The sequence below is a fragment of the Vanessa tameamea genome, chromosome 17 (genome assembly GCF_037043105.1).
Source record: "Vanessa tameamea isolate UH-Manoa-2023 chromosome 17, ilVanTame1 primary haplotype, whole genome shotgun sequence".
Taxonomy (NCBI): Eukaryota; Metazoa; Arthropoda; class Insecta; order Lepidoptera; family Nymphalidae; genus Vanessa; species Vanessa tameamea.
The window spans coordinates 10,118,516-10,134,927 of NC_087325.1; the positions used below are offsets into that span (position 1 = coordinate 10,118,516).

General features: G+C 33.3%; 1 protein-coding gene across 2 annotated transcripts in view; it reads left to right on the top strand.

The window, feature by feature from the left end:
- Positions 1-14,094: 14,094 nt before the first annotated feature.
- LOC113400399 (uncharacterized) overlaps positions 14,095-16,412 on the top strand; it is a 168,001-nt gene continuing 165,683 nt past the window's right edge. For both annotated transcript variants that reach the window (XM_026639952.2, XM_026639954.2), the window contains exon 1: positions 14,095-14,333. The gene's annotated coding sequence lies outside the window, so the exon portion shown is untranslated. The remainder of the gene's footprint in view (positions 14,334-16,412) is intronic.

Consider the following 16,412-nt stretch of genomic DNA (forward strand, 5'->3'; position numbering starts at 1 on the left):
ACCAAATACTGATGTTTGCGGTTTCTTGGAGCCGTGAAAAATTTAAATAGATTGCGTATTTTCCATATCATAGGGAATCTAAATCCATAGGGTACTTCCCGTTGACCTAGCATCATGAAAGAAACAATATATTGTAGCACAAGTCCGAATCACACTTGACCGCTTTTTAATAATAATCTTGTTGTTCTTCTTCGACGAGTGAGTGAGCCAGTGTAACTGTATATAGAGACATGACATTTTAGAAGATAAATAGAACCTTGATAGCACAGAAGGTTTCTGTGCTATCAAGTTTTACAAAATTCACATATATATCAAGTTTTATATTTATATAATATATTGTTTATAGATGCAAGTCATTTGGAAATTTAATGAAATACCAAGCATAACATTTTGGAGTATTTGCTTGTTTGATACCATAATTAGATAGCATTTATCGTAAGGATTTTCCTTGCGTCTAAACAGAGCAAATATTGTATGATTTTCATAAAGAAAATATTGCTCTCGAATATTTTTTAAGGAACACGATAACGTTACACAACTCATCGTATCGTCTTGCGTCGTATTTTATTTATAAATAAGGAATTTCTGAAATATAATTTCTTATAATAAAGTACTGAGTGCATTTTATATATATGCATAATTGACGTTTTCTCCACTTGTTTCATACAGTTACGATAAATTTGGTCCAATTATTTCATTTTAAAATCGTCAAATTTATATTGAAAACAACGCTCAGCTGAGAGCTGCATTTCTGTTGATAAAAATGATCTACTCAAGTCGAATCTATAATTGAGAACACTCTAGAAAGGTCGCCACAAATGAGAGGAGCTTATTTCGTATTCCATCTGTTCGGATAAATCGCGTCACGGTAACTCCCAAACTCACCTATACTAATATTATAAATACGAAAGTGACTCTGTCTATTTGTTGGTCATTCACGACCAAACCAGTGATCTGAATTAGATAAAATTTGGTATGAAGCTAGCTTGAACTCCAAGGAATGACATAGATTACCTTAGAATGCGAGCGAAGTCGCAGGCGACAGTCGGTTTAGATATAAGTTCTCTTCCAAAGAGAATTAGAAGATGAGACTATTTACTATCATTTTTGGAATCAGCTTACCACTAAAGAACTTAGTTGCTCCAAGTAATTATTAATAATTACTGTTCTGATATATGGATCTGGAGATCAGATCAGTTTCGGATTTAGCTGGGGGGCAAGGGGCCCGAGCGCCTTCCTCGCCTCAAAAGCATGTATGTTCTTCCGTGACAAATCTCAAAGTAAATTGGAAAATATATCTTTTAATTAAAATTTTTAGCGAATATTGTACAGTACAACTGAATCTAAATAAAATTTAGAGTCCTTTTATAGTGTTTCCTTTCCTCAGACCTAAACAAAGGAAACTACTCCCCGTGGGGTCAAGCTCCTCCCAAACGACAATTCGTGATCCGCCACACTGGAGATCGACATATCACGACAAATTCTAAATTTTCTTACTTGTATTTCTTACTTTTTGTTTACATTTCCGAAACACGACATAAATTAAGATGTTATAGGTAGTGTTTATTCGGAATTAAATCTCCGACTTTCTTATAAGATTAAATGTATCTTCATTCATCTCGATATGGTCTATAAAAAAGCGTGTTCAAACAATAAACCAAATCCCTAATATTACTATCGAATATTTTTTTTACTATCGAATATTTTTTTATACTCATAGACGATATATGTTCTACATAAACATGAGTTTATTATTAAGAAATAAACATGCCTCGCAACAGAGTTGATCAAACAACAGACGTAATTATTTTTATAAGACATTATAATGGAAATGAAATACCATTTTATATTTTCACTTGGTGGTAGAGGTTTGTGCAAACCCATTAAAATCCACCAATCCACTAACAACATAATTCAGTGTTGTATCGGTTCGAAGGGTATGTGAACTAGTGTAACTACAGGCATATTATCATCATCATAAGATCACCACCACCACACCTAGATGTCCGAAAATCCACAACAGCGCGATTTTTAAGACATTTTCTGCCTCGCACAACCACTCTGTGGAACCAGCTTTCGCCGACGGTTTTTCCGAACCGATACGACTTGGGAACCTTCAAGAAAAGAGCGTACTCTTTCCTGAAAGGCCGGCAACGCACCTGCAAGCCCCCCGGTGTTGCAGATGTCCATGGGCGGTGGTAGTCACTTTCCATCAGGTGAGCCTCCTGCTCGTTTGCCACCTATGACATAAAAAAAAAAAAAAATCATCATCATGATCAGCCTGTATTAGTCCACTGCTGGACATAGGCCTCCTCCGGGATGCACCACTGAGCCCGCGATCTACGGCGATCATCCACGTTCTACCAGACGCAGCTGGTAGAACTACTGGCATAATGGATAACTTAGTTTCCAAGGTTGTTAGCACATTGACTCTATAATCTATACAAATATATAAAGGCGAAAGTAACTCTGTTACTCTGTCGTTTATGAAATTTTGTACAAAGCAAGATTGAGTCCCAAAGTAAGACATAGTCTACTTTTTCATACTTGAAATCCACGGGCGAAACTGACGACGAAAACAAGTTAAATATATAATGCTAAATATACAACTTACTGTTTTGAATACAAAACTGTTGCCTTTAAAAACATTATACAACTTTATAGGCATATTAAGCCCACAGGGTAATATTAGCATAAGTTTTTGTTATACCTACGTGAATCACAGATCAAAAACAAAGAGAGAGATTAACTTGTTGCGTTCTGCCTAACGTCAAAGCCAGTTAGTTACAACGGCTTGATTAAAGGCACGTAATGGGTTTAATTAGCAATGCGATGGTTCTGTGGTCGTGGATAGTGGTTCCTGAGTTCGGGATTTCTTTGTATTAGAACTTTGAATTCCAGGCTTATTGTAAACATAAGTTCAAACCTTTACTTTTCACTTTGTTACAATCGTTGTTCTCCTGTGATAACTTAAACATTAAACTGTTCTCTACTGCAGGGCTGAAGCGTTTTCTTTTGAGAAGGCTTGGAGCTCATTACACCACTCCGCTCCAATGCGTGGTGAGAACACATGTATCAGATCATCTATCAGACACGTGCAAGTTTTTTCAACACAGATTAAAAACATATTTATTTGTTTATTTATTCCTTAAGGCTAAAGAACAATTAATTAATAAATATTACATATCCATGTGGAATGTTTTGTCCTGTGTGATCACGTTACTTACATATAGGTGAATATTTGATGTTACATAATACTTAATAAGTATATATGAGTACAAATGACTTAGGTTAAAAACCCAATTATAAATAAGGCATATTATTGATACTGTACAGAAATATATAAATTAAAGAGCTTGGTGGTAATATTCGTCGAAGGTCATACAGGATACATAAATGTTTTTACATTTACAGTACATTAGCAGCCTGTAAATTTCCCACTGCTGGGCTAGGGCCTCCTCTCACTTTGAGGAGAAGGTTACGAGCATATTCCACCACGCTGCTCTAATGCGGGTTGGTGGACCACATGTGGCAGAATTTCGTTGAAATTAGACACATGCAGGTTTTCTGACGATGTTTTCCTTCACCGACGAGCACGAGATGAATTATAAACACAAATTAAGCACATGAAAGTTCAGTGGTGATGAAGATTCAGATGTTCTTGCAAGAGACTACTTAAATAAACTGTAGTACGATTTTAATTTGATTTTTTTATTAAAATTAAATATATACAAGAAAATTGATAGACATTAAAAAAAAGCTTAAATTAGGACGATTCATATGAAAATGCACAGTTACTGGCAACGTAGCGTGTTTACGTGCACCGTCTGGTTATTTATCATCCCAGTATTACTGATTGAGAATAGTGTTTGAAAGTGGCAACTTCCGAGACCGGGGTCATGGTTATACGGGAACTAACTCTTAAATGGAACGAATCTGTCAGTTCCATTACATAAACGGATCCAAATATCACATACAAACTTCTTAAACAACCAAACAAACAGAATTATATAGATGATAAAAAAGCGTGGAGCTAATACTTGTTGACTTTCAGGCAGGATTTATTATGTATAATCAAATCAAATCAAAATATACTTTATTCAAGTAGGCTTTTTTACAAGCACTTTTGAATCATTATTTAACAAACTATTTAAAGTAAAGCTACCACCGGTTCGGATTGTAGATTCTACCGAGAAGAACCGGCAAGAAACTCAGCAGTTAGTCATTTTCAAAATCTTTATAATATATGTATGTTATTTTCCCTGTCTGGAAGTCAACAAGCATTAATTTCACCCTTTTTTATCATCGATCTAAACTTGTATCGAATAATATGCCTTCTTTACCAATATATTTTTTACAAATGACTTGAATCTATGAAACGGCAATGTTAAAAATGTCCGCGGAATTTTATTATAGAAACGGATATCTTGCCCCAAGAATGATTTATTGACTTTGCGGAGTCGGAAACTTGGCGTTCTAAGCTTATCCTTACTTCTTGTGCACATACAATGATTATCACTGATTTTATCAAAGTGATCAATGCTACTGTGAATATACATAATTATACTTAACTGATATAATGTATCTTATATGTGAAAAATGTAACTGATGAGTTTCTTGCCGGTTCTTCTCGGTAGAATCTACATTTCGAACCGGTGGTAGCTTTACTTTTAATATAGTTTTGTAAAGAGACGATTACAAAGTTCTTCTAAAAGTCTACTTAAATAAAGTATATTTTGATTATGGTTTACAAATATAGATAAAAATAAAAATAAATAAATAAGAATTTAAAAGGAATTCATGCAACGAATATTACGTTAAAATCTTTTTTTGTTTTTTTTTTTTAATCTTACTTTATTATTATTATGTTAAAATATAAATCTAAGCATCTTATTCGATGCGATAATACTACGTGTAGTACTTGGCCTATGCAGCCAGTGAACGAAGGTTCCGATCACAAGGAGTATGATGCGTTCACACGTTGAATACGAAGCAGGAACGTGCAAGAACCCGACCGGACATGTCGAGACCTGACGGCTAGACTCCCTTTGTACCGAGAAATTGACAATATTGTAGAAGCAAGGCATAACTTACAAATGGTGTTGCATGAAATTTAAAGTGTTTTTTGTTATTGTACATTCTTACAAAGGTAGTCTTTAATTATGTATTTATAAGTCATAGTTTTACTTGTATACATTTTACATTAAATTAAAAACCTGTAAATTTCCCACTGCTGGGCCTCCTCTCACTTTGAGGAAGGTTTCGAGCATATTCCACCACGCTGATCCAGTGCGGGTTGGTGGAACAAATGTGGCAGAATTTCGTTGAAATTAGACACATGCAGGTTTCCTCACGACGTTTTCCTTCACCGCCGAGCACAAGATGAATTATAAACACAAATTAAGCACATGAAAATTCAGGGTTGCTTGCCTGGGTTTGAACCCGAAATCATCGGTTAAGATGAACGTCTTCTAACTACTGGGCCATTTCGGCTCATATTTGTATAGCCTGTCTGTAATGACAAATCTACTTAATTTTTAGAGCATAACTAATTGCCGCCTTCGCCTATTAATAAAAGTGTTGAGCAAAAAAATACTTTTTTTGCTCAACACATGCTACTGCATGCATCATGCTTGTGTCATACAAAAATTTATCAAATTCAATTCTGTACTTTGACCGTGAAAGAGCAACAGACAGATAGAGTTACTTTCGCATTTATAATATTAGTATAGACTACGTATTTTCATTTACATCTTATGAAAATTTTAATGTTCTATATTTATTGTAACAAATACATAATATACAAACATTTATCTTCTGTCGTTCTACATATAAATGTTTTAATATTAAACAGGTGTACGAAAATGTTATCCGATATCAAGAAAATAGTTCAAACAGGTAAATAAACTTCAAACTACCTCAAGCCGAGAGTTATTGGGCGCTATTCCCGAACAAACTTAATCAGTAATATATTACCGGAGAAACTTTTAAATTTTTAATGTACTATAGTTTATTCCAAGTGCATTTGTACACGTAATTAATGAGTTTATTGTTACTTTCGAATACTAGATAGCGGTATGTACAAACTTTGACATTCCTACATCGCGATGGCAAGATTCGCTAATTGTTGTATATAGTGCATTCGGAAGATAGAAGTCCGACCCCTCCTGCCGACGAAGGCGTTTTAAGCCGAGGTCCGGCCTCGCAGGAGGCACCCTTAGGACGCGCGTATTCTGAACCCTTAAGTGGGTTTCCAAAATCCAGGTTTGAGTATTATAACTCACCTTCCCGCCCGGTGACACTGTAGAGCCCATTAGGCGAACAGCAAATACATATCGTAAAATATAAGAGGGCCGACCTCATAGGAGCACCCTTAGGACGTGCGTATTCTGAGCCCTTAAGTGGGTTCTCACGATCCAGGTTTGAGTAATTTAACTCGCCTCCTCTCACCCGGTGAAGCATATACAGTTCGAAAACAAATCTAATTAGTTTGGCATCTAATTATTTTATAAGTAAACATAATTTATAAAAATATCATTTAACAAACATCCACATAAATATAAAACATCTCTCTGATTTACGTATTTCATGCGTTTTGCTAATAGCTCAGCTATATTGTACAATATTAACAGTGTTTAATTAATATATTATATCCGATATTAACTTCAAATTCAAAACGCCAAAAGTTTTTTCGCAAATCCATAATGAGTGTCATAGATTATTCAAGCATTTGACTAATTATATTGCGTCAATTCGATGTCAAATGTTGTTTATTTGGACTTCGTCCTGTCGTGGTTGGAATTAGCTATAGCCTATAGCTAATTCATTATATATATATATGCTTTAAAAATCCGCCTTCATTTTGAACTAACTTCAAAAAAAGAATTTCTCAATTTAGTTGTTTTTTTAATATTTGTTACCTCAGAACTCCGTCATTTATGAACTGATATGGATTTTTATTTTGTTTTTGGTTTACTTCTTGTTTAAATTTAAAGAAAAATTGCATCTAAAGATAAAAAAATACACGACGGTCATTTATGGGCTCGGCTTATAATTTTATTTTCTTAGAACATTATTAGACGTCAGTTTTTTTTTTAAATGTACATTATCTGTAATCACACGAGTCGCACACCACGTGCATCGTTGAGTATAATTTCTAGCATATAAGGCCAGGCCAAATATTATTTTCCGCTAATAAATAACAGCAGCTGCTTGAAATTTTGAAGTTGGATGTGTTAACAGCTTTGCCTTGAAAAGCACGTCAAACGTCGGATGAGTTTGATGGAATAGATAGTGCACCTGTGTTTGTAAACACACTCGTGTGGTACAGTATCTCATGCGCTGTTTTGATTGTTCTTCGGTTAGATCGGAGGACATAACCGTGGAATCGATAAATCTACGCCAGAAGCATTTCCGCATCTGCCACACAATGTACGAAGGTTCAACTCAATCGCAAAAGTCAGAAACGCAATATTATCTACGTATTATTTCGCTGACTGTCAACCCGTGGTGCCGACAATGTTTTAAAAAGTTATGATGGGGGTTAAATCATAAAATATTAAGAGAAAAATTCTCATGTTGATTATTTTGTACAATACAACGGTAGGCAATGTTTATTTTAAATTAACTAATGTAACATGTAACATAGCTTATAAAAGTCAGATGGAGCACGCGAAACATTATAGTGGAGCAACAAAAGCGAATACAAAATGTAACGTGGAGCGCGTCTTCGTGAGTGAATATCTCTATAGTGTGAAATGCCGCTTTTTTACGTCAAAAATTACGTCAAAAGAGCTTTCATTATAATAGGCTATTTGAATGGTTTTTAAAATTCATTTTATATTATTTAGTAGAGGTAGGAACCCAGTAAAATGATTTTTTTTTAAATTCTAGTGCATATTTACGGAATATCAAATTAAAAATTCCATATTTAAATAGCGCGCGAAAACGGTAGTTTGGCAATATGGCGCTGCAAAGGGGTCGGTGACGTCACTTGCCTGTATTGTAATCTGTGGCACGTATAATCCACATACAGCAGGCAAACGAGGTTAACGAGCAAGTGACGTCATCATAAGCCTGACCAATCAGGAGCGTTTTGTGTCACGTGACAAACGTTTAAAAAAAAGAATTTTTATTTATGACTTTTTGAATAAATTAATTATTATTTTCAACTTTCGTTAATAAATAACCATTTTTAAACTCATAATATATACTGATTACAATAATTGACACTTTATTTTTCGCATTGTCAAATAGACTATTATAAATAATTAACGTATTAACAATTCTTAGTTAGTACACACACTACCGGGAGTGGAATATCTAATTATTGAAATAATATCGTGAGACTAGAACTCGTGATCTGTTTTGTTGCTTGTATTTCCTTCCTGGATAAATTGCTAGAGATAAATTTATTTTCGATAATTTAATTTCATTGAACATAGTTTTTTTAAATAGGTATAATGTTACTATTTGCAAAACAATAATAGATGCCAAATAAAATAATTTTCGGTACGACTTTAATTTTCGGTAGCCTTTTTAATTTGGTCGCATTGGATTTTTTTACATAAACAAAATCATTGTCATTGTCATCGGTTGTAGTAGCTTAGTTGCGTTCGTTAAGTATTCATTTTCATTATTTACTGACTCTCAAAGTCTTCGTATATTACTAACTGATCGTGTCCACCTGATCGATTCTGGTCACGATCGCCATACTCGACGGACACTGTATACCAAAATCGTTCAGTTATTAAATGAAAAATCTTAAAATGTATTTGATAATTATTACTCTTATTAAACTTTTTGTTTCATTTAACGTAATTCAACTAAAGTAAAATAAATTGTATTGTTAGTTTCCACTTTTGGGTGTCACACCCTCAGTGGGGTCAATGTTCTCTCAAACGGAAATCCGAGAGCACAAGATATATGTATATAGATCATCATTCACTAAGGCGCGCATGTAAGCAGGTATGAGATGACTAAACTAAGAATAGAGACTGCAATGTATATATTATTGTAGATCGAAGACCGAGTGCTTAAGGAAGTGACGTCACCTTTCAGACGTAGTAAAAGAAAGTGGCATCCATCTTGGGTTCTAATGGTAGTAACAAATTTGTGACTGTCAGTTGCATTCTTGATGAATTTAATAATATTTTGTTGGTGTATAACTGAAACTTAGTTAATCCACCGATACTGTATTTATATGTTTTAGTGACTAGTCGATTATAATATATACGAGGAGGGGGGCCTTTGTAATTGAACAGATCTGTACTTGCTTTCTGAGGCGCTGGGTTATAGACCCCGGACTACTATTAAAAAAATCTTGACAAAAAATTCAATAACTTTTAATGATACGATCCCGGAGTTCTATGCAATATAATAGTATAGAAAAGTTTTATTCCACATGAGTACTCTCTAAATATTTTAGATCAGCTAAAATTAGGGTACATTATTAAACCTAGGCCTTTAGGTATATTCTAGAACTATACGGTTAAAATGTGAATTGTTTTCCATGCTATTTCCAGTTACTGGCCTAGATGTTAAAAACAAATAAGAAATACTTGTTTCTTTATTTGCTTGTATTTGACAGATTGACGTTTAGATTTATTTTCACTAATCACCCCCGCCACCCTTCAAACGAGAACACTATATTTATATAAAAATAAATTTCACACGTTTAGAACTGCGAATATTTAAATGAGAAAACGTTATAAAATTCGAATATATTTTTTTTGTCCCATTTGCTTTCGAAAAACTTGGACCTTGGAGTAGTAGTGCAAAAGCTTCATTAAAAGTATAACACCTCGCCTTATTGCCTCCACCGGTGATAGGAGGGTTGGTTCGTTTTTTGTTGAGAAGATCGGAATTGCGATTCAACTGGGAAATGCTGATAGCATTCTTGCCACCATTCCGCTCGGTCAAGATTTATACAGTAACTTTTTTAATTCATAATTGTATATATTTAAGGACTTAATGTTAATAATCCTTAAGTAAATAAATATATCTATTAATACGAATGTTAATACATTTTGAAATAGAAACTTTTTGAAACTGATACTCTTTATACGAAGTCGATCAAATGTCATGTGCTTAAGTAACAATTTGCGTCAGTTATCACATAAATTCATCTCAATTCAGCGAGAAATGTTGGAACAATTACGTACTTGTCGCTATTAATCCTAATTGTTGGACAGACACACAGAACGAGTAAAGACGTAAACATAGCGTTGACATTTATGCTATTGTATGCTTAAGATAAAGTATAAATGCACGAATATTTAATTGTTGAATTACATTAAATATGATCTATTATTAATATCCAAGTAGAAGAGATTAGATTACACATACTTTGGGCTCATCTATAAAAAAAAGGTAAATATCAAGAAATTTTAAATACAGCAAAGTAACAATCAATAATACCCTATTTTGTTTGGAGAAGTTTTGACACAGATTATAAAATTCCCTGTAGTGTGTGTAATTGACCACTTGTTAATCCGTCAATTGTTAATAAGTGACAGAACTTTTGATGTATTAGAAAAAAAAATGTCTTTTCGCGTTACAAGAAATACACATTTGCTTTAGACTTTGTATTCGCTTTTGTTGCTTCACTTTAAAGTTCGGCAGGCTCCATTTGTTTTTTTTAATCATATTTGTATATTTAACACGTTAACACGTTAACTATTTCGACCTGTGGTTGGACATTGTGCAAATACATGGGTACCCAAAAGTGAGCTGAAGAATTACAGCCACAAAAAGCTGCAACCTCTTAGATCCTGTGGATGGCGTTTCAGTTTTAAAAAGTGCTTAATGGCATTTAATGCTTCATGCCAATTTCTATTGGCGAAGGTGACGGTGGCTTGGATGCTCGTCTGACTTCCTCAAATTGATGTTGTATTACAAATACATTTTGGCTGTTCACAATTACAAAGGTCTTTTTACGAAAAATAATCTCAATTCGTCAAAATTTCCCTTGATGTTTACGTTAGGTCTGTCGTTCGAATGTCTTGTTCACGAGACTGAAGTTTGCGGGTAGATGTTGACGGCATTAGAAGTATGACAATGTTAGTGGTGCCCAGTGTTTACGCAGCAAACGTACGAGAAAGGAGATAGTCCGATATGGACACTTCTAATGCCGTCAACATCTACCCGCAAACTTCAGTCTCGTGGACAAGACATTCGTAGATAATGTCGAAATATCGAGCTCCATCGCATAAAAATAAAAAACATGGTAAATATCCCGTTTCAAATACTAATAGTAATAAAAATAACCATGTCAATTTAAAATCATTTATATAAATATCAAGTTGCGTAATATTAAACCCGTTTTATATTATTTTTTGGATATTTAATAGATAGAGGTTTGTGTAAATATCAAATCAGTCCCCTAAATACCTAAATACTAATATTATAAATGCGAAAGTAACTCTGTCTAACTGCCTGTAACGCTTTCGAACCAATTTTGAACCCCAAGAAACGACGTAGCCTTTTTTATACCTCAAAACCTACCCCCGATGCGCGGGCAAAGACGCAGGCGAAAACTGGTAGAATATAAAATATATTTTCATAGAAACAAAATGTATCAAAACAAAAGAAAAATAAAACTGAATCGTAAACATTTAAAGTCAGCGGAACGGAAAATATCTTTCTTTTTGTATCGTAGAGAGCATTTATAAAAAAAGACATTTTTTTATTTTTTTTATCTCCAATGCAAGATTGTTGAAGGTATATTTTCATAGCATCAAAGTTTCGAAATACGTTCTGATTTGCTATAAGCTGTTTCTTTCGACTTACTTCGCTTTTCTCCTTTCTTTAGAAGTTAATGCATGAAATTCTTTTTATTTGAACACAATGCAGCGTTCAAGTACAACTCTCTGGTGTTATTATGTTTAAAATATATTATTTGTATTTTTAGTTACCGCATTTTATTTTTAGTTCCTGGGTGCAGCGTATTTTTATAGCAAGTCCTCGTCGACCTCGTGGCTATCTTATAAAACATCTTATTCCGAGTTCGTGGGTTCATGTTGGGTCGGGCAAACATTAGAGTTACGGGGATTGACACATTTTTGGGTCCATTCCGGATTTGGGCAGTTGGCAATCTCTGAATCTTGAAACAGGTTGGTCCTTCGTCTGAACTCAACATATTTGACTTACCGTTCCATCGGATTGTAAACCTACACATGAACACGCTTGTGCCTTATAACGTAATCTTCGTAGTTTCCCTTCTCAATGTCTCTTGAATGAGACAAATATCGTTTAAGCAGTTCTTTTTTGGATTTTTAGCTTCAACACATTCATCGTAAAAATTCGTGTCGGCATGAGTGATCCTTAGCAAAATTAAACACGAGTCCCTTTTTTTTCATTAACTTCGTTGTTTTAACAGGTACAAAATCCCATCTACTTCAAAGGAACCTTAATTGTTATTTAGTTTTTATATTTTAAGTATCATTAATAGAATAATTTTATTTTATTAAAATGCATGTCGAAGAGATATCTTTTATTTTATTTGACGACTAATCTTTCAATACTTATTTATTCTCTGTCGCGTCCGTTGGAATAAAATCTCTTCAAGAAACAACTATGCTTTTATCTTGAGTACTTCTCATATACAAAGCGTATCATTTATGTTGCTTTTAAAAATACGGATCTAACATTGTTAGTACCATATTTTAATAAACTACACGCAAATGTTTGAAGAATTTTCAATAAAATGCTTCAGTCTTTGGTTGGGAATAAAGGGACTTTCGCATCCCAAACGAATGAATGAATGAATATATTTTTATAGGTTGTGTTTTTTGTTGTATGTGTTACCTGATGCTAAGTGGTCACCACCGCCCATAGACATTGGGTATTTAAGAAAAATGAACAATTCTATACATTGATTTTGGAACTTAAGGTCCCTTGTGCCTCAAAGTATATTTTATTCATGTAGGCTTTTATAAGCACTTTTGAATCGTCATTTTACATTTTTAAGCTATGTCAGTTAAATATAATTGTATAATTATACGCTACACTGGCTCATTCACAACGTGGAACATGTTACAAGTGGTTAGTACCTACCCCTAGGGACTTGAACAAAACTCTATCACCAAGTACTCATTATTCAATTATTTTATATTGACCTTAAGTTTAAAGTTCATTTAAAATATATCAATACCTAGTTGATTACAGACTAACATACATTTTGGGTTTAATACATTTAATTGAATACTGTAATATAATTCAAAAGTTAAGTTAAGCTTATTAAAGCCTATTTGAATAAGAAATACATAATTTGATTTGATAAGAACATCGACATAGTTCGTATCACAAGATATAGGTATATAATTGTTATGTTGTTTTTGTGGTTGTCTTTATATATATGTCTTATTTAGATACTATATACAATAATAATAGATTGTATGTGTGTATAGATGATATGTATTCAGTTTCCTTTGTATGGTGCATCAGAACATAGTAACAAATGCATCGATCTGTTTGGACAAGCTTGCTGTTCAGATCTCAAGTCATATGACAGTTGTGACGTCACAATGAATTTTAAATAATGTTTTACGCAAGCACAGGAAATCATCGTGGTAGCAATTAAGTTAATTACGTATTAAAAACGATAGTTTAAATTGTACCATATTTAGCTGATTATATTTTTAAAAAAAAACTACTTTTTTACTTTTTTAAAATATTCAAATGTAAATTTTAATGATAACCACGCTTAAAACAGAAAATATATATGTATGTCTTCTGCTTCCTGACTCCTATTAAGTAATATTACAAAGTACATTATTCTTGAACACTATTGTTGAGACGCTGTGCTTTTGATGCGAGCGAATATAAAAATTTCACGGTTCAATCATCTTAAACATCGAAATATTTCTGTCTCACTCTCGTAACGCTATAACGTATCTTGCTATCCTGCTTTTTTGGGGATCCTAGACGCAGAGCTGATATCGACGCAGCCTTATCACTAGTATTAGCTACAACCGATAATTTGTTTTATACATTTCGTAATAAAGGCTACATTCAAATGTATTAGATTTGTCTAAGAGGTTGTTCACATACCTGAATGGCCGTATCTCGTAGTATTCAAGAATGGGGCTCACATTCACAATCAGTATTGCTCCGACCGCGACTAGAGACGGTCGTGTGCGAAGCCGTAAGCCGGCATCCGCGTGTGTAAAACATTCGAAAACGAATATCGCTTATCAATATAAAGTGCTCACATTTTAATACTTTCTAATTAAAAGTCTTAGACTATGTGTGTGTGAATGTAATTTTGTGTTTCGTGAAGTTTTTTTTTTGTTTTGGACTGCATTCGGGGAGTGGATAAACGCATCTCGAAGGTATGTCAACCAGTTTCTTGGTGTAGTTTTTAATAATTACTTATGTAGAAGCGGATACGAGTGATTTCCTTTTGGTATGCAATGTAAACCTGTTTTTCGTCCGGTCAAGCGTGGGAAGGAATTTCGTTTTCGATTTTATAATCATTATTATTTGCATTGTTAACACATCATTGTGTAATTGTTGTTTATCAATATAAGATTGTTGTTTTGTCGTTCTAATTTCAAATTAGTGATATTACGTTTTGTCGTCTTCATTAGATCATATCTTGTCTTAATATAGATGTATTTTGAATGCTATTTGCTGACGTTTTGTGGGATATTATGATAATGGCTCTTGCGACAAAATAACCAATTCATCTTAAGTACCCATTCTCGTAATAAGACTCCTAGTATTGAGCCGGAAACAATGGCAAGATACAAATATCTACATAAATACGCACACATACATACAATTGAATCTCTATTATTTAATTTGTTAGGTCTTCTTACTAATATTTTGAATATGAAAGTGAGTTTGTATATTTATTTGTTTGTTACTATTGAATTTTTACATACACGTTGAGGGGGGTACAAAAAAGATATTGAGTAACCTGTAGTAAATAGTCTTGATATTTTAAAACTTATACGCTTGTAAATATATTAGATTTTAAATTAACATGGTTATTTTTATTACTTCGACTTTATCTACGAATGTTTTGGTCACGAGTATCGTGGAATAAAAAACATGGTAAATGTCCCGTTTTAAATTCTTGTAAATATATTGTAAAGTTTTGTAAAAAAAAATAAAGATTAGTCAAATTAAATTCCTTTCACGACAATATCAACAAACAACGAAGAGAAAGGCGAAGAAATGTCATTTATTTTCTTGTTGACATTCACCAAATCCATTGGATATGGCTGAAATGGGTACAAATTTAACTTCATAAAGTTAGCCGAGATAGTTTTTTATTGCTTTGTCTTGTGTATTTCTTACCATTGCCTTTAATCAGAATACTTTTGAGTTGAAAGAACATAGATAACTAATAATAAAATATGGTAACATTGTCTATGTATAAATCTCATTGTCTTTGATTAGCAATACGTCAGAAGTCTATCTTGAGGACCCTGTAGTAATAATCAGTATAAACAAGAACTCAATAATGATAACACAAATACAGCTGAGTATCGATAGGACAGATCATTATGTATAATAATATGTAGGTAGTTACAAAAAAAGATTTAAAGCGCTTAAAAGCGAACTATATTAACAGCTGTATTAACATTGCTGGGTTAAGGCCTCCTCTCTCTTTAATATTTTATTCCACCGCGAGGCTCCAATGTGGATTGGTGGATAACGTGGCAATATTTCATTCAAATTAGACACATGCTCCATTCCTCTCAATGTATTCCTTCATCGCCGAGGTTATATAAACACAAATTAAGCATTAATTTCATTGGTCAAGACGCAATCATCGGTTAAGATATATATTATATTCTAACTTCAAATACCGTAATTGCATTAATAAGTTCACTTCATGAAACCGTCGATGAAATTTCAATTATTCTTTTTGATATCGAGTTCAAATGTTTTTAAAAATAGAACTCTGATTTTCATTTAGTAGGTATTAAATTTCGTCAAATATAAATCATTGTTCGTTAAATGAAAGCGCTTAAAGCACAACGTTGGGTAAATTGCCTAAATATAATATTCTATTTTTGTGACATATTTTCCGATCATTATTTATATTTCAATAATGGGAACGCTTCGGGTAATTTATTCTTTAGTAACGTTCTGTGTTGACTTTTTAACTGACTTCAAAAAAGGAAAAGGTTTTTTTTTTTGGTTTTGTGTCTTGAAGTTCGTGATTTATGAAACGATTTAAAAATAATGTGTAGGTTATAGTTTTCATTTTATCCAATTTAAATTGTTAAAAAATCATCATCATCAGCCCGTAGTATTCCACTGCTTGACGTAGTACTCCCTCAAGGCGCGCCACTGAGCCCGATCTTCGGCCCTTCGGTCGAAGATATAGATGTTAAAAAACGACAACCGACCACATTGTAAAATAATTTTATGTATAATTTATTTCCTCATAGTAT